The 20,307-nt window shown below is 39.7% G+C and overlaps 1 long non-coding RNA gene across 1 annotated transcript in view; it reads left to right on the top strand.

The window, feature by feature from the left end:
* The first annotated feature begins 4,926 nt into the window (after positions 1 to 4,926).
* The window catches only part of LOC139827422 (uncharacterized), a 52,350-nt gene continuing 36,969 nt past the window's right edge, over positions 4,927 to 20,307 (top strand). The window contains exon 1 of the long non-coding RNA XR_011737958.1: positions 4,927 to 5,064. This is a non-coding gene — a long non-coding RNA (uncharacterized lncRNA). The remainder of the gene's footprint in view (positions 5,065 to 20,307) is intronic.

Here is a 20,307-nt window from a genome sequence, read left to right as displayed (position 1 = left end):
GCTTTTCTATTTCTCTTTAGCTGTAAAATCTAAAACTCCTTTGAATACTATTCTTGGTGTGGATATGAATTGAGCTGGCAAATGGTTCATCCCCTATGTAGCCTATTTGCTTCTGGAAAGTCCCAGCCTGCAGGGCTTTCCCTGTCCTACTATGGTGCTTTTCTATTAACAGCCCATCATGTATAACAAAGAAACACTGAGGGTTTCTTCAACCTGTATGAGGTGAAGATACTATGATTTATTAATCTAGGCCCTCTCTGACTGTAACACGGATTTATCCGAGCTCAGAACAAACTATAATTGGCTGGCTCATTTTAATGTAACATAGTTTTTCATTTGCTTGGAATATGTCTTTGAAACACACACAATTGCTCACTGGCCAAAGTTGCCTTTGTCTCAATCAGTTTGAAGACAAAGACAGAGGCAAAGTTCTGACAGAGGTGTATTGGTAAAGATCTGTCTCAGTTCTTCTGGTGAAACAGAGCTGTCAAAGCAAAAAAAAAAAATAGTGAAGAAATACAGCTGACTGCTATCAGCTCCTGGTACAGTATCACTAGGCTTTATCTCACAAGAGAATTAAAGGCTGTTTGGTAATGATGTAGTGATGAGCTTAAGAAGAAAACAGAGTAAATACTCCTGACAGCTGATCAATAGTACTGACTGGAAGATACATGTGCTGCATGGAGCAGGCACATCATGGATAATTGGCACATCATCCTACACGCATTTTTATTTGCAGTTTAAAAACCACGAGTAACTCAAAATACTTTTACTTTGAAATGAAGTGAGAGTAGTTTTGACCTATTTGTCTAGTTTGACCTAATTTGTCTGTTGATTATGCAGGAAAACTGATAAATTTTCATCTCAGTCTGGAAAAGGCTTTGGCAGAAACACATTGAAAAGCTAAAATATGCCAATAGAATGTTTAGAATTACACAAAGAGGAGAAGAAAGTCACACACTTTCAGCCCTTCTCTTGGTAAGGACCAAGGTGGGCCAGAAGTTTTGATAATGTTATAATTCCTTTAACTGGGAATCTGAAAGGGGCAGTAACTGAGAAAAAATGCTTAGTCCCTATGCAACACTCTTTAGATGTAGGGTGCCTCCAAACCAGGTCCCCAGGAACCAGCTGTGTGAAAGTCACTTGTTGGATTCAGGGTGAATACTCTCACTAGCCATAAATAGCGATCACCTTTACATGAATTGCTTATATGGTAATATCAAATATAAGGAAGACAAATAAAGACTCTTGCTGTTTGCACAGCATGATGTCTGTTATGTCTGTGCTCGTTAATGGAGAGCTGCAATTACAGCCATTTTCCACTAAGTGTTTTACATAAAGCCCTCATACTGACTTTGTAAGGCTTGCACGTTTGCCAATAAACAGCATGAGCAAATGCAACTGTAATGTTTTTTTCCAGGGAACAATGTTTAAATTATTGATTAGAGAGCGAGTGATGAGTTAAAAGGCAAAGGCACTGTACAGCTGATCAGATTTAAACACAAGACTAACCACATCTAGGAAATTATTTTCATGTCTCTTTAGATGACAGGGATACCACTAGTGTGTGGTTGTGCACTTCAAAATCTTTGAATATTGAAACAACAGTTGATTGATACCTGGTAGTGGTGAGAAATCTGAATTTCCATGTGTTTATCTCATTTGTTTGCGACTTTTGTTGGTTTCAGATCAAGACACTCATGATTTCTGCAACATCTGCCCTGTGTTTGTGTTCATATGTCTGATGTCTGTGAAGAAATTTAATCTTCACCTACTGTTAGGGATCTTGATGTGACAGAACTCATGTCACGTGTCATGACCTCGTAAGTATAATTTTCTAGATCATACCCTTGCCCCAAACCAAATGAGAAATGTCTCTGTGTTTTGTCAGAAATACCCATACAACAACTTGCTAGGAGTCTCTGCATTTACATCTGCTCCTGGAGTTACCTGATAACTGTGAAAGTGTGTCATTTCTAGCAAGGGATGCAGTATACATTTTCTTTGTATGGAAGACAACTACTGAAACTGAGGAATCCTGTATCCAGTTTTAACTACCTGAGGAGTGTGTGCCCCTATGGCCCCAAACCCTGTTCTTAGTTGCGAAGACCTTGATCCTCTTCTCCCTTGTTCTCTCCTAGTGTGGTCTGTCCAAAATGGAAAGAATAAGGGAAACAGTAGTGACAGTAGGATCTCTGAGGTTATGGAACTGTTTGCCTGTAAAAAGGAGGGAATGCCTGTTACAAGAGCATGAGAAATCACTGCAGAGGAAAATGCTACAGGGGTTAGTACTGCACCACAAAGATAATGCATTAAATCAGGGCCAGCAATGACAATGATTTCAGATATTAGTTTTCTTTCCCATACTAGGAGTGTAGGTGCCAGTAGGGAATCATCAAGAGATGTTGCTTATCAGGGAGGCAAGGCGCAGCTTTGTCAGCTGGGAACTTCTCTCTCTCCCAGGTTCCTCTTACAGGTTCATGTAGCACCCAGCACAGAGTTTTGTGTGCTTACATTGACATAAAGGAGATCTCATCTCACACAGGTGCTGAGAGTTTGCTTCTCCCCTTCACTCACTATTTATGAGGCTCATGAAATTCCAAGGAACTGGCAGGAATTTGGTTGATTGATGGGTGCCATTACCCCCCAAGGCTTTCCCTCTAATCAACTCAAGCATCAGTACACAATTCCTTTCTCTCCACTCTACTGGAATAGAGCATTCCTAAGAGCTGTAACACAAGCTGATGTATCTGCAGCGGCACCTCTGTCTCAGTTTGTTGTTTCCTTTCTGATACAGTGCTGCACTTGTTGGCTTGTTCTTAAGGGGCATTCACAAGTAGTAACAGGAAATTTTTTACGTCTCCATTACGAAAGGGATTATTAACTGAAGAGTCTCTCATAGCGTTCTCCCTCAGCTTATTTGATCATACAAGAGCTGGTGACGTTTCTCTTTTGGACTGTAACTTTGAGCGTAGTGGGAAAGGGAAAAGTGTTATTCAAAGCAGACACTTTAATGTTCCAAAGAACCATCAACAACTATATTTAAATCTATATATATTGATTACAGACAGTTCCAAAACTCTTACCAAGAGAGTGATGGGCTCCAGTTGTTTTGCAGTCTTGGGACTGAATCAGGCACATCAGAAGCTGAAAAGCACTTATTACTGCTATTTTAAATAAAAGGATGTTTAGTAGTGGGAAATGTATTATAATATTTCACACTCTCTACAGCCCTTGTGCAAAGGGAACACTATAAAAAAGCACTCTGTACCTTTTAAAAGAAAGTATTGATATCCAATGTACTATATATAGTGGAAGCAAAAAGGTATTCACTTGGAGCTTTTTTCAGTGTTGCCAGCATTGTTTTGTATTTTATGCAAAGACTACCAAAACCTCTTCATAATCTCAGCACAATGTTACCTGCTTTTAAAGCAGGGGTAAGAAGTGTCTTTGCCCAGTTTTGTCTGCTTGCTTATGAGGAGAAAGGAAGTTTTGATTGCCTCAAGCAAAAGAGGTAATTCTTGGGCAAGAGTGAGTATAAAGCAGCTGTCCCACTCTCAGATGCAGCCTGGACGTAATTTACATCAGGAACTTTGGCACCTGATAATTACCTCTTGAAAATACATACCTAGAAACACTGCTAGTGCTGAATGTTGCCATCTGTGCAACTGAACCATAGTTTATACATCCCTAAAGAAAAGGTAGTTTTAAATGCCAAAACTAACTGAAGGGAGTTACAGTTTCCACCCTCTTCTCTTCACACCCTTCCATTTCCACTAAAAAACACTGGTCCTCTTCCAGTCAGCTCTACTCATGATGGATGTATCTTCTCCTTACAGTTACACAGTGAGTTCCTGGCTTGAATACTGACATGTACCCAAAATTTTATTTGGTATATTTGTTTGATATGTTGGCAAATGTTAGAGACCAACATGAAGAATTTTATTCTCTGCTGCACAGAACAGAAAGATTGAAGTTTTTACCTCTCTTTGACAGTCTCCATGGGTCTGTGCATGAGTGATCAAATGGGCAAATGGAAAGATTTCTTCTTTGCAAATACAGTAGCCAAAGTTAATGGAGGATATACAGAAGCCCAGACCTTTGCTCATTGCCACTGGTGTCCTCTGCATTCCTTATGTTATCTGTGTGTCCTGTTGTATGTGATCATGCAATAATATAGAAATTATCTTTGAAGTATTGCCGCCTGTACAAAAAACAAGTCCTTTCATGTTTACCAGATTGTGCATGTGGGGTGTAATAGTCTTTAAAACTGAATCAAAACAAGAAGTCTACTGCAAGGACAGTATTTATTTAATTATATTTAATTTGCTTTTTTGATTTAAGTTCATTTTATTTTCTGATTTAAGTTTATTTTCGGATTTAAACACTATGTTTTTCATAAACCTCCAGGGCTGGTATAGTCACTGGAAACTGAATTATCTATTAACTCAATCATTCTCATGGCCAGAGGATAACAGAGAGAGAAAAAGTAGCAAATAGCAATGTCATTAAGTACTTTTTCTATGAGACCATCTAGAAAAGATATTCTCAAATTCAAAGTCACAAAACCAGATTCATAAATGATCCTGTAACACCATGCATTAGGGGAAGATAACCCTTTCTTCAACATTGCAAGATTTTCAAGCTAGTCAAAATCACAGTGGTAGACTAATGCAGATACTTCTGGGAATAATCTCATATACTTGCCAGGTTCTTGTATTTCTCCCTGGATGTTCAAAGTTGGCCAGTGTTGCAGACAGTATATAAGGTTCAGGGTTTGAACAAATCTAAAGTAGCTGTTATTGCATTCTTTTTCTTCTGGAGAATTATTTTGCCATGTGATAAATCATTCAGGTTACTTATAAAGTTTCCTTTGGCCTTTAAGTCTCTAAGTCCTGCAGTGCTGACGCACACCACCCCTGGTGAAGAGAGCAATTCTATCAGCTGTCATGTTACTGTTTGGATGTTTATGAATAAGAGCTTGTGTATAGAAGGTGAAGAAGAGCTGAAGCCAGCTGAGTGAGATGTCAGAGAGACAGGCAACAAGAAATGACAGTTTGCAAGGTGAGACAGATAAAAGTGTCAATTAATAATCCAAATGTAAATAAGGTTTTTTACGTCATGAAGTGTTCATGAAGGAGGCTGAAGGCAGATGCCCACAACTTGAAAAGATGGCAGCAGAAGGCGGTAACCCTGTATGGTATGTCAGGCACAGAGCAGAGATGATCATGAAGAGATGTGAACATATGAAGACTGAACTGCTTTAAGTAAAAAGTCTTCCGTGAATTGCATAAGATGAAAGTGACGAAAGGCTATCTTTTGCAGATGTATTTAATGTCTCTTTTAAAGTATAAAATAGTGTTCTGTGACTGTGAAGAAACTTATGTAGGAGAGGTTTTTAAGAAGAGATATAGAAATTATGCAAGAGGTTGTACAGTGAAGTTAGCTTTACAGTTGGAAAAATATTAGTGACAGCATTGAATTTGTAGTTAAAAAGGTGGTGATTCCTTTAAGCTTCTGGACTCAGAAATTCATGTCTAATAATTTACAGGCTTTGCTCTCTCCACTTACAAACCAGCAGAATTGTGTAATCTCCAGTCCTCCATCAATCATTCATCAGGGCAGCATGAAACTTTGGTATCCAGCTGATGCTGTGAATCAACCCTGTGGTAGTATTATTAATGGCAGAGTAAAGGTATTTCATACATTTCCTGGAACCCTGAGTCCCAGGCCAGCTCCTTGTTAAGCTTTCTGCCTTGTGTCCAGTGGTTTAAGCAATGTGGGAGACTGACATTTTCTTTCTCACCCTTCCCAAATTTTTTGTGATTTCTACAGCCACTGTGCTTAGTAGCTAGATACATTCCTTTGTTTCGTCTGCCTGTAGACAAATCTTATGACACTGGTAAACACATGCACTTTTTAACAGAAGTGTAACTCTGTAACTTTTATAATTTTGTAAGAGTCGCTTAAATTTTAAGGATGACAAGCACAAGCAAGAAGAGACCTGAGGCTGGGAGGATGCCTTAACTGTGTAATAGTACATTGCACTTTGATTTAGAGGAGCCCTTCAGGAGATGCTATCACAACCATATAATGAATTTCCTTAATGATCTCCCTTGCTGCTAATTCTCTGATCAGGATGTCAGCTTCTCTATGAGATCACAGCACCGTCACCTAGAATAATAGTGCCTTTGGTTCTTTTCTGCTTGAAAAATGACTTGCTTCGTTTATTTGGTTCTTTTCAGAGTGGCCCTGATTGGTTTGATTTGTTTTAAATTCATGCCTTTGAATGGGAATGCATCAATTTGGCTTCTGTGATGCTCAGATTATTCATTTAGGAAAATAATTTGTTTCTCTCCTTAGTTGACTTGTTTTGTTAATATGAATAATTCATTTAATCTTATGACCTGCTGATCTGCAATATGCCATCAAACTGAAAGGTTACCCTCTTAGGTAGTAATGATCTAATTAGCCCTTTCAATATTGCATTTTAATATTGATTATTCTGTTTGATTAGCAGTGCAGGGGTCTGTTCCATTACCACAGGGACCAGCTTTATTTTTCCTAAGGGGTTCAAGGATGGGCAAAGCAGACAGACAAAAGTGACAGAAAAACTTAAAAGAAAAATACAACACTCAAATGGGATTTTCCTGCCTGAGTTGAATTAATTTCTGAATAAGATTTTTTTTTTGAGACGGTGGCAAGTAAAACCAACAACAGTTGTGCAGTTCTGGATCCACAGTATAAAAAAAGATGTAAAGCTACTGGAGAGTGTCCAGAAGAGTGCCACGAAGTTGGTGAAGGGTTTGGAGAGCAAGCCGTACGTGAAGTGGCTAAAGTCACTTGGTTTCTTCAGCCTGGAGGAGACTGAGGAAAGACTCTTCTCCTTAGCGACCAATGACAGAACGTGAGGGAATGGCAGGAAGATGTGCCAGGGGAGGTTTAGGTTGGACATTAGGAAAAGGTTCTTCACCCAGAGAGTGGTGGAGCATTGGAACAGGCTCCCCAGGGAGGTGTCACGGCCCCAAGCCTGACAGTGTTCAAGAAGAGACTGGACAACGCCCTCAGACACATGGTGTGAACTGTGGGGTTGTCATATGCAGGGACAGGAGTTGGACTCGATGATCCTTGTGGGTCCCTTCCAGCTCAGGACATTCTGTGATTCTATGACTCTAGAGTATGGCAGTTCAACTGTAGCCCTCTTGGATGATAACAGGAAGAGAGGAGATGAGAAAACATAGCAGTATTTTGCTGCTACTGGCACCTAAAAGCTAGAAAGCAAGGGGTTATGATTGCTTTGGAACTAGAAGTTAGAAGACTTACTGAAAAACTTTACTAAGTAAAATGTTATGTAATGATACCACATGCGGCAAGCAAAAGAAAAAGCCCAGCAGGAAAATTATATAAAGGAGGAGTGAAAAGAACCTCATTTTTAAAGTAGCTGTTCAGCTTATAGAACAAGAACCCACCACAGATTACATCCTGTTCTTTCTTCTTGCTTTGTGCAATACCTAGTATCTACAGGTGTTCTACAGCTCAGTCAAGGGGAAAGAATCCTAAAATCAGCTATTTTGTGGGACTGCAAGCTCTGGGCATTTTGAGTGCAGGTAGACTCAGAATTAACAAACTGGAAGAATAGTTTATAGTAAGTTACAGGGAAGTGATAAGATAAGGAGGCTATTTTTTAAAAAGTTTTAAAATATTGAACATATTTGATAGGAACAACTCAAATAGTCGTGATGTTTATGCATCCTGTTTATTTCTGGATTTCTGCTGCACAGGTTTCACACCAGTATCCATTACAACAAGATAGTTGTATTAACATTACTGGGAAGTCTATGGAAGTTTTCAGACATGCGAACTTCAGACCTGCCTTCTGCAGGTGCCTGGGGCTATGAAATTCGACTTCACGTATCACATCAGGAGACTGAAATGTAAAGTAGTTCTGTGCCGGTTTAGAGAAGTTTGAGTTGGTAAGTCTCAATACCACTTACGTGGAAGCCAGTGCAGTTCAAACAAGTTTGATATACTTCAAGCTGGTGTTTCTTGATGGGGGGGAAGTAGAATACACATCTTTACCACCTTTAAATGTGGTAGCGTGTCTTCTGTAACAATTAATAGAAATGGGACTGTGTCCATTGTTTTTACTAAGAGCTAAATCAGGCCTTTCAGCAAGGCTGCTGAACTTAGCAAAACCCGAGAGTAAAGAGGTACTAGCAAAAAGCCCGCTCTCTCCCCCTCCTTCTGGAAGAGAAGGAAAAACTTATCTGTAACTAGAAAAAATCATAACAAAAATAGCAACAAACTGAATTGTGATGCAGACATTTTTAGAAAGACAAGATGGTAGGCTCTGTGTCATGACGCCGTCAATGTGGAATGCAAATCAAAATTCAGTGCCCCTTATGGCAGGACAGTGTGACCTGACAAACCATTAGGCTGGTATTCAATTTGCAATAAGGTAGAGACAAGGGAAAAAAAGGAAATACTATTTCAGGTAGGAATCCAGACAATAGGTTTCAATTAGCATCATCAAGGCCTACAAAACCACCTCTAAGTTGGTGAAAAATGGCCTACCAATTTAATGATGCTGTTAATCATCCTTGTGCTAAATATAACATGACCCAAGCAGAAAATTGTCAACTGCCAATTTCATCAAGTGGCATAGCTTCCTCTAGATCCACTTTGCAAAATGTAATGAAAATAAATTCTACTTCTGCCACAATTTCAACTCCTCTTTCTGGACCTGCTTATGCAGATCACCCCCTGATGTGACTGCTGGGGAGGGAAAGGCAGCCTGTATTTCCATTTTTTGCAGCAGGGGAACTGTGCTCAGCTGTGGAGTCTTCATCTTCTGTTTCTACCCACTCTCTAATAACTGCTATCCAGTGCATCACTGGAACAGTAGCATAATGTGGGTATGAGGTAGGCACTGTCAGAAAACAAAACAAAAACAAACAAACAAAACAAAAACCACAAGAGGAGACACAGGTAAAAATACATACGTCTTTTTTTTGAGGCAGAACATGCCAATGGCCTTATGGTTTGTTCATTCTTCACATTGAACCAGGTAACTACACAAATTGGTTTGGAATGAGGGTAAATTGCTAACAACATCAAATGAAAAAGTAAAGGCAAACATAATTAAAGTGTCTTGAGGACTGATGGATGTGAGAAATAAAAGGGTTTTTTTTCTCCTTCCTCCATAAATATTAGAAAATGCCTCTACAGATTTGTTCAGTCAGCTAAAGAGCAGGTTATATAATCTAGTAAAACTAGTTCTGGTGCTAGTGAAGTTCTGTGGTGTCTACCAACAGTGATGTAGCTGCTAAGAGGAATTGCATGTTGAAATGGAAACAGAATTTTTAAAAATTTTAATTGAAGCTTTACTTTATGGCTATTTCGAATACTTCTGTTCATTCATAGTAGTGGTTCCAAAATTAATCATTAGTGATAAAGTGATTTGGAGAGAGGAGAAGTATTTGCTTGCTAAATCCCTATGTTCAAAATAGTATTGATTCCCCACCAGAGTAGATGTTCAGGCTGGGAGAGTCAGTGTGGTGTGGTATGATGTGATACCAAACGTAATGAAGAGCTGTGCAAGGTGTAGCACTGGTTCAGACTTAATATATTAAAACAGCTGTCCTTTGCTTATGTCCAAGCCTTTTTCCTCATCCTCATCTCTTCTATAATGAAATCTTTCTATTCTCTCCACAGAGAAAATCAGACAGAACTCCTTTCAAGTGGAGGGAACAGTAAGCAATTCTTGTGGTGTTTGCCTTCTCATAGAGATTCTGCTTGGAGGAAGTGGCTTCAGGTTCTGCTGGAGGCTGTCACAGTATGAACGTTACTGAGCATTGCTAATAAGGGTACACATGGTGAAGCTGCAAAAAGGCCTGGGGCTTCAGAGTTGCTAAGGAGCCAAGAATCAACCAAATGAATGAAAAGTCACTGCATCCCCAGGCACTCTCCCAGTGACTGTGTCCTTGTCTTGGGCAGCAGTACCCACTGTGCCAGTGCTCCATACGGCCTGCTAAGCAGAGAACATTATGAGCTGATAAAACTGCACTTGTGTCCAGAAGGGTTTCCACCATTGAACAACTCTGTATTGTCTGGAGTGTTTTTCAAGTAGCCATCTATCAAAATAAGTTCAGATCTTGCCACCTTACCTGAAACACATTGCAGATATTTTGACCTCTTCATTCTCAGACTCACCACCATGACAGATCTTCATTAGCAGAGGATCAGACTTGTATTGTTGTCTGCAGTAAATGACTGGATGGTTATTAAGATTACTATTATAGTGTTTAGAATTCAACAGTCTCCACTGGTGTCACAAGGTGAAGGACCATGGGTGTCCCCACATAGCAGCTGTGTTTGGACTATGTATCTGAAAAGCAAGACAGTGCTTAGTAGTTCTCATATTTACAAAGGATTTTATGTGAGTGAGTTCTGAAAGTGGGTTGTTTAGAAAACAGAAGCAAAATTGTGTCTCTCCTTCTAAAAGACAAGTGAGAAAGTTTCTTTCAATCTATTTATGCAGTCACTGTAATTTATCAAAACTATTTTTTAATTAATTTCATTGGGAATTGCACATCTATAGGCCAGAACTCATGGGGAAAGGCATGTAGGAGGCACTCATTTGGAGTAATAAAATCAGACTCATGATGGTGATTCTGAGACTTGACCTATGAATTAATGACCAAAGAGGAAAAGACTCCTCCATTTTTCATGATGAAGGAGGAGAGATGAACAGCCCAGTTGCCTGCACTACAGAATACATTGATTCTTGTACCCACTTCTCTTTGATACATAATATTCAAGGCTCAGTTGTGAAGCATGCATTTGTGTACCATATAGGCAAGTGAGGAATGCAAGGTCACTTGGCTGACTCTCCCTGCACTGTTCAATCGGAGGGCAATAAGCCAGGGGTTACTTTTTTTTTCAGCTGGGTGAGTGTAGGAGTTTGTCTGTCCCTCCGTTTGCTGGAACCAAATCAAAAGCAGCTCTTGGGAACGTACACTTAAATGTGTGACTAAACATTTGCAGAACTGAGGCTTTCCTGACCTCTCTCTCCAAGGTACAGATCTTCTTTCCTTAAGTTGAAGTTAACTTTATCATCCAGATATAAGAATTTTATCATATAGCCATTCAGCTGGCTGCTCCATGGCTCCTCTAGTTGCTGCTTCAGGTCAAATGGCGATGTGAGAGGACAGCCTGTTAGCATCTCAGTGAACGTTGCTCTTCCTCCTGCCTTGGAACCCTGCTTCTATTGTGCTTCTGCCTGTGGAAATTTGTCTTTGCCTTTTAGTGGTAGGAAGAAATAGATATTTTTACTGGGGGCATGGGATTTGGAAACTCTGGCACAGACTTTGGAAAGCAACCTGCTAGCTCCTGGGATTTTCAGACCTGGAACTGGCAGGTCTTTTCTTCCCAGTGCCCTTAGGAAGTAAGCTGTGGAGAATGGATGACTTGGAAGCAAGACATTACCAAACCTATCTGACAAAGTAAGGTGAGGTGCAGAGGTGCTGAGTGATCAGTTTTGTGTGCTTAGCAATGATACTTTTCCCTTGGCATGTGCAATGATTAGGTTTTTACTATCAAACTGTGGAAGAACCCCATTTTGTAGCAGATGTCTCTCTACCTCCTCTCAGTGTAGTTGTTTTCTGTGTGGATGCTGTAGTGCCCAGCTGCCTACTCATAACACTTCTGCAGTGAGATCTGGCTGGTGTTGGACCTGAGGTGTCCTCGGAAGAAGGCTGGTGGGATTTTGTCCCCTTGGCAAGGTGAGCATTGCCCCCTCCTACCCTTGACTGGTTCATGTTCTGAATTTGAGGCTCTGAAGGTTCACTTTGCCTCAAGGTTTCTGTGACTTCAGCCAGAGCTGCTGGTTTTGGAGCAATTATTAGCTATGGAGTGGCAACATTTATTAATCTTGTAATATGAGTGGTCTCTGTGTTGTGAACTTGGCCACCTACCTGTGCTTAAATATCTTCAAAAGCTAGTCTTTAATTCTTTTATTTATTTACTTATTTATTTATGAAATGAGATTGGAATTCCAACTCAATTTACTTTGTTTTGAACAATTCAGTGGTAGTTTGAGACAAGATTTGCCAAAATCCAACCATCCATCTGCTCATCAAGCCCACCCACTCTCCTTGCTAAATGTAATTATCAGTTGACCTGCAAGGGGGGATTTCTGCTCCAGGCAACTGTCTTCTGTATAAAATTTCTGAGAAATTAATTATGAAATTTCCTGTAAACAACATTAATAATGACATATGCACAAGTGATCTAAAATTTTAATAAAACTCCCAAGATTTTTCTCGGTAAATAAATTTGAGGAATGAGTGGAACCCGGGCCTACATAAAAGACTTGCTTAGATAATGTTACCAGCCTTCTAGAACTAGCCAAGTAATATAAATAAGATAATTATGTGAAGAAATAGAAATAAATATACAATATAAATTAAATTAAAATATAAATTAGAAGTTATGAGTAAAATTAAATAGATAAATAGGAAGTAAGCCTTCATATTGTTACTAGTACTACTATTGCTGTTTCTTACATGGACAAACATGAGGAAAAAGCTGTAAATTTTTCCAAATGCAGTCCCAGCTGCTTCATTAACAGTTTGGGGATACATGAAAGCACAGTGCTTCAGGAAAACTTGCTAAGAGGGAATCTAGTCTTGTAGTAGAAAATGTAAGGAGTGGATGGAAAATAAAGAACAGCCATCAACTTTCTACTGTCAGCAGGCTCCTCTGATGGATGTGGCATGTTTACTGTGCAGGCCAAACCTTTGCTGGCTCCCAAAGCAATTAAAAGACTGTCAAAGTCCAAAACATTAGCCTGCCTAATTAAGACAGCATCATTAAATCAGTGAATATATTCTTAATTTGCTGTAGCTCAGAGTCTGGCCCTGTGTGTTGCCTTGCATGCCATAACCAGGCTTTAGTTTCATCTATGGAAGCAGAGAGATGGTGACGCAGGAGGAATGCACAACCAGTCAGTTGTGCCCTTCCTGTTGTGCCATCAAGAAACGTTTTGGTGAAATAACAGGCCATTTTCCCTAGGGAACTGCATGGTCTTTAGTTTATTTATTACTTATACAAAAATCAGATTTCTTGATCTGAATCAGTTTTAAATTGAGAATACCATCATGTATGTGTTTATTTTTAAATGATCTTTCCTTTGTACTCATTTCACAAATCTCCTATACCCTACTTGGCAGCCAAAGGTACACTTAATGTTCAAAAAATGTTTAACAGAAAACAAATGACCATATATTGCAGCTTGACTCAAGTCTCTTTTTGGTAGTTAGTATAGAGGTAGCAGGGGGGGGCCTTCAGGACTTTTGCACTTCTTCATGCACAGTTCCAATTTAAGAATTTTCCAATATAGCAGACATAAAACAAACAAACAAACAAACAAACAAACAAAACCACCACAACAAAAAAACACATAAAAAAGGATGGGAAGGGGAGTAAGCTCACCTTTTACAGAAGTATTATTAAATCAACTTGGTCTGTACTCCTGTTCTCCACTTCATATTTCGTGTTTCATAATTTATGATTCACAACTACTGAAGTGGAAAAATAATTCTAGCAGCACCTTTCTGATCTATTGCTCCTCTGCAGAGCTAAAAATTAAATACATGACAGTACTTTCACTTTATAGTTACCCAAAAGACAACTAAGAGGCAACATCTCTGGGCACATAGAGTGAGTCAGTGGCAGAGCTTAGGGAAGATTCCACAGCACTTAATTCTGAGGTTGCTGGCCTATATTGAATCATGTCATTTCACAGTTTGGTTTCTCATGGGTGTGAGGCATCATCAGTTTATTGGAGTGTAAATTACGAGTTTTCATTATTTTCATTTTTCCTTTGCCTTACTGTAACAACTAAAAACACCATCCAGAGTAAGCATCTATTATAATAGGGACTACATAAGTCATTAATGGAAAGGCAGTTTTTACTTAGAACTTCCAAGTCAGTGTTCCTACCCTGTATCAGGTGACACGCTTGTTCATAAAGAATATGGAGTAAAAAACCTCTGTGAAATTTTTATCTTATTTTGCATATAAAACCAAAACTCAGTTTCACAGGCCAACTGTTCTCAAAGCTCCCTACAGCTGCAATGTACTTTATGGGGAAGCAAATTCTCATAAAACCTGCTTTAATTTTCCCTCCACAGTGGGCAAAAACTGACCTCCATGACCATAGCATTTTTCGGGCATTTCTGTCACGTAATTTAAAAGCTACATAAGATTAATAAATAAATAAAGATTGCCAAACTTTATTGATTTACTGTTAAGTTCTGTATCATTGAAGACTATAATCACATCTTGAAAAGTACTGACACATGCATGAAAATAGTATTTCTGTAATCCAAAGTATCTGATCTAGGCTATTATTCCCCTGGCAGTACGGATATATCCATCCAGTGGGTTTCTCCTGATTTTGTCAGTTTGACCTGTTCATTTAGGTGAAACCTTAGCCCTCTGCGATGTTATAGTCTTTATTCTCTCTTTTTACATTAGCTTTGGATTGTTTTGCCTAGGTGTAAAAAAATATATATATATATAAAATCTGCTTTTAACATTCTTCAGTCTCAGTTTCAGAATTTAGCAGAAAACTGTATGAAAACATTACGTTTCACTCCTCAGTGAGCTGTTGCCTCTGAGAGCAAGGCAGGTCGGTTACTCAGGGCAATGTTGTGGCTGAAGCATTTGCTGTAGAACTAACTGAATTGCTGGCAGCCCTTTTGCTTTCATTCATAACCCTTGTTTCTGTAGTATTTTTAGCTCATCTAATTTCTGTATTTAGGTGCATTTGTGAAAATGGAGATTTAATGTGATAAGCCTTAGAACCTGTACTGTAATCTGGTATAAATCAGTCACTAGGGAATATCAAATCTGTTACTGATGTTCAGTCTAATTGCAGCTGTCAGGCTTCCGATTCATGGAAAGTGCTTCGAGGAAGATTTAAACTCTATTATGTTTTTTCCTTATCTCTGCTCAGTTTTGTCTTTTCTTGGACCTCCCCAAAAACGCTATGAAAGTGAAGATGGGGACTCAATGGGAATGGTTTTGGATATCATGGGAGCCAAGAGTGGTGAAGAAAGCCAGCATCTTTCTCCTGTGTTTTCTTAAATCTGCGGTGACTAGGCTTTCTGAGCAAGCAAAAGCCTTATGTACTCTTAAGAGGCACTTGAAGGACAAACAGCACAGCTTTGGGAAGTGGGCAGAGTGTGACCTGCTGGTTAGACTGCGAAGTTTTGTTTGTCAACACCTATACATAGCGAGCAGGTGACCTCCTCCCACCCTTTCCTAGCTTTGAGGATGGCATGAACCATTAGGACCAATGACCTCCAAATCTGAAACTTGCGCAGGATGAAGAATGTCAGCAATACTTTCTGTGCTCAGCCACCAGCTCCTGTTCAGTCTGTAGTACATCTGTTGGAGAGACAGCTGGGCACAGCTTAAGGAAATCCCTAGATCCCTAAGTAAATTAATCCAATGGATAATTATCATCACAGCTCATAACTACCAATTAACTTCTGCTCTGGTGTGACATCAGTTCGCAAACAGTAGATCTTGATATATATGTACATTATTTTTCCTGAAACTAATCTATATTCAAAAATCCCTTCTATGGGCAGGTAGCTTAGATTATGGTAGCACCACCTTTTTATGTTCCAATTGAGATTTTAAAACTTTCTGCAGTTTTCTGGACTTCTTAATTACCAATCACTTAATTTTCTACCACCTGCACAGCTACTGTTGAACCTTTGGAAAGATTAACACTTTTAAATTAAAAAAGTCAAGTGCATAAAAGCCACTTGACTATGCCCATCCAACTGCTTTTCAACTGTTTCTAAGTCAGCAATTTGCAAAGAGATTGAGAAAGAAGAATATCTGCTACAACTGGTTCTCTTCCCAGTTCTTTCATGGAAGAGTAAGGTTCCCAGGAAGGTGTTTTGCTGCAAACTACATGAGATATCATTCATGTTGTGCTATCCCCTTCTAGTTCTGCTGCTTGCATCTTGTTTCCTCTTTGCCTGACTCTATATGTGTATAGTGTCATTCTGAAATAGAAATTTGGTTTATTTGCCTCAGACTTTGACAGATCACAGTGAATTCTGCACAAACTAGGGAAATGACAAGAAGGATAAATTTGACTCAGGAATGAAATTACAATCTGGTTCTTCTGTCTTTTCCTCCACCCTCTCCCCTTAATTTTAGGTATGGTTCAAAGTCTTTCACTTTACAGATGCAAAAGATCCTGTTCCTTATTGATGCTGCACTAAGAGTTTATTCAGTTAATGCACTGCATTAGCAAACATTTACTTTGTCCGGTTTTAAGTGCACAGTATGCAGCACTCCTCAGAATCACACATGCACACTCTGCTGTGATCGCAGAACAAGGCAGCAATGGGGAGACTCAGAGATGAAGAATCTTGGACTGTTTTCTCCAGGCTGATCCCACGCCTGCCACAAACACAGCAAAGACAGGAGGCACTTGGGCTCATGGGTGCAGTAGGTCAGAGACGACTCTGTCCCAGATGAGGGAGTAGGGGGATGCACTGCATGGATGGGTTGTGTAGGATACTCAGCAGGACACAATAAAGCAGCAGTATGGAAACAGGCAAAGATGGTGCTCTGGAAGAAGATGAACTGTATGACTATGATTCACATGACTCTTTTCACTTATGTCTAGCTGTTTTCAAGGATGAAGGATATAATTTCTCTCTTTGTGTCAGATAGATCTCAGCGTAACAATTCATTAACAATTAAAGGTGATTGATTTTTCCATGCAGTCAGGGCTATAATGTGTCAGATTAATAGGGAATGGATCATAACAAGAAAATATCAGTTCAAAGATTAACATTAGCTACTAATAGATGTAACCAATTTAGAATTGTATTACACTGTGACAATCAGAGAGTCTGGCTGGTCAGCCAGCATAGTTTTGTTCAGGAACCGTGCTAATTTATAACACCACAAAGATTTGGCTCAAGATACTTACACTGTCAGTAAAAGCACCTGGCTCTCCAGCGTGTCTGATTTATCACTGTGTAAGGTCTTTAGAAAATTATTTTTTAAAATAATGCTTTTGGAGCTATCTGTTCATACTGAAATGAGAAGTCTACTTTTCTTGACCAGAACTTTACAGAAATGCCCTTCATCTGATCTTAGAAATCAAGAGGCACAGTAGCTGAGATGAAATTAGTGAGAGTATATGATGAAGTACGTGAAGGAGAGAGGTAGAACCTACATGAGAATGAATCTTTCCAATAGCCTAACACCCAGTGGGACGCGCAGGTGGTGTCATATGGGGTGTGGCTCTTCTACAGCAAGCTTAAGACAAGATGGCTGGAGGATGCTCTTTTATCATAGCTTATCAGAAGGCCTCTGGCTATATGTGTGTCAAATACGATTTTCTGAATAAGGCAATTGTTGTTCAGTGAAGACATACTCCCTCCAGTGATGCATGTTAAAGGGAGGGCAAAACTGAATGGTACACTCAATGCTTAGCCTCTTGCACCCATACTGTTTATGGTTCTGTTGTCCTGCAGCTGACTTTATTGCTGGTAGGTGGTGTTAGAGATTTAAATGCCATCCTCTAGATCATGTTAAAGAGGATCTAACAGTCCTTTTTGACTGCACATCTCTATAGCTTGAGCATGTATTGATGATGGATGTTTCCCAAGGCCTTAGCTGAGTCAGCTGAAAGCAAGTGTAGGAGCTATTTCTGCCTCTTCTCACTTCCCCCACCCCCAAACACTTTTAGGTACCATGCAACATCCAGAAGCATAAAAAAATTGTTAGATAATTGAGCTAAACCAGTAGTAGTTGGTGGGTGATGTTCCACTTGGTGTCTGGGAGTGAAGGAAGTACTGTGTTAGGACATTTCCCCTTTAACATTGTCAAAAAACCAAAAAAGACAAGTCAGTTTGTGGATGACACCAAGCTGGGGGGACCATTCATACTGTGGACAACAGGGCTGCCATCCAGAGTGTCCTAGACAGGCTTGGGGTTTGGGCAGACAAACTTTATGAAATTCAACAAGGACAAACACAAACTCTGGCACCTGGGTAGGAATAATCCCAATACAAGGAAGGAACTGACTAGGCTGCAGGGTGGTAGACAAAGGACATAGTTTGAAATGAGAGGTTAGGGCTCTGTTATATAGATGGCAGTCCTTCAGAAAAAGGTCTATATTTTGTCCAGCTAACCAATGTAATGTGGCCTCCATCCCAGCTGGCCATAGTAAATAATAATATAGTAGTAATAGTAACGATTATAATAATACCTCCTGGTGCCATTAAGACATTCACCTAATCTAACTTCCTTAATGTATTTGGTTTTTAACTTAACTCACCATGATGTTTATGGATTTAAGGATTAATCAACAAAGGTTCCTAAACAACAGTTAGGTGCGGAGATCTCACTTCAGTTCACTGATAGGTAGGTTCCTAATTGTCTGTATGGCCTTCAAGGTCTGCAATCCTTCTTGACTGCTCTGTGCGAGTAGTGACTGTACCAAAAATCAGACGGTACCTGGGGACTGCTGAAATACAAATCCTGGGGGTCAGCTTATTCCTGCCAGGATTTTTCCCGTGAGTGGATAGGGGAAAGGTGATCTTCATGATTTTTTACTTTTGTTGTAGTTTAGAGGGAACAAAAGGCTGGCCATTTATTCAGAATGCTGGAAAAAGAGTTACGATTGCTGTCCATGAGGATAAGCTCTTCTCTGTCCCAATAACTTCTAAATCTAGTTGGTGAGAATTTAGTAGTATGGCCAATGGCATATAGGAAAAAATATATCTTAAAAATTGTGATAGTCATAGAACTGATCCTAAGATGTAGACAGTGGGAGCACAAACAGATATTAAACCACTTCTAAGGACTGTTGATTTATATGCTGCAATGCAGCTGCACAAAGAATGCAGAGCAGATGGGCCAGTGGCCCAAACAAGTGTGCCTTTGCTCAACTGTTTCATGAAAAGTTCCATTTGAATTGAGCCTTCACGTAACCTATTTAAACTGATGTAAGCAGCAATGCAAGTAGCGAAGGCAGGACTCTGGTAGCTAGTAAACTTTCTAGAAGTCACATAGGGAACACTGAATTTATTTACTCCCCAGAGAGAGAACCCATGGTTTCTTTCTTCCAACTGGCTTTCTGTGCTGCCAGCTGAAGACCATTGATTTCAGGGCCTTGGGTTTGAACGTTTTCTGTTGTCTGTGTAATCTCATGTTAAAAAAAAAAGGGGAGGAAAAAAAAAAGTAGGTAAGGTGATTCTGAGTGTATGGGTGGGCACCACATACAATAGCCAGGCTCAAGGTAATCAAGCTAATTAAAAATGTGCTGTTCAATTCCCTGGAAGTCTCTGTCCTGATTATCAGGGAAAGCTATTATCTGAAGAGTCCTCTTAGCATATTCCTGCTTGTCACTACCTTCCTGGAGGTAAGAGGCAGCATATGAGAGATGCAGATCTGGTGAGGATTTTTGTGATGGGAAAATCCTTCCTGACAAAAGTTCCTTCCTGTGACATTTCCAACAGAAAAGGCCTGTCAATCAACCCTTAAGATACTTCCTGGTTTCATTACTTTGTTCTGAGGAGACCATCTACTGATATACCTGAAGCAGATAAGTCTAAGACAGCAAAGATGAGAAACCAAAGAAAAGCAGCTCTAGAAAAGTTCTGAATAAGCAGCTGTGAAAAAAAACTATGACCAATCAACTCCAAAATCCATGTAATCTCAGAGTATTTGAAAGCTGTGGTGGGCTGGCCCAAACCAGCAGCCAAAGTCCCATCCAGCCACTTACTCACTCGTCCCCACCCACAGCAGGACAAGGGCAAGAAAACAGCAGTGACAAAACTCAGAGGTCAAGGTAAAGGCAGGGAGATCACTTACCCATCACTGTTGTGGGCAAAACAGATTCAACTTGGGGAGTTTAACTTAATTTGTTGATGTTTAAAATAAATATTTAATTACTGATCTGGGTAGTGGGAAATGAAAATATAAACATCAAAACACACAGGGAAAACACTTTTCCTCTGCCCTTTTCCAGGCTTAACTTCGCTCCAGGCTCCTCTCCTTCCCCTTGTTGCTGCTGCAGATTACGCTCAGTTCTTTCAGCCAGGTCACATGCTGTAAAAGGGGGAGTGTTGGTTACAGTCAGTACACAGCAATTTCTTTCTGCTGTTTCTTCTCACAATTTTCCTCTGCTTCCAGTGTGGGCTTTCCACAAGACACAGTTCGTTTGGGAATATCCATCTGTACAGGTCATTCATGGGC

This window comes from Patagioenas fasciata, chromosome 2 (genome assembly GCF_037038585.1).
Source record: "Patagioenas fasciata isolate bPatFas1 chromosome 2, bPatFas1.hap1, whole genome shotgun sequence".
Taxonomy (NCBI): Eukaryota; Metazoa; Chordata; class Aves; order Columbiformes; family Columbidae; genus Patagioenas; species Patagioenas fasciata.
The sequence above is the reverse complement of the archived record's forward strand: the minus strand, read 5'-3'. Positions and strand labels throughout refer to the sequence as shown.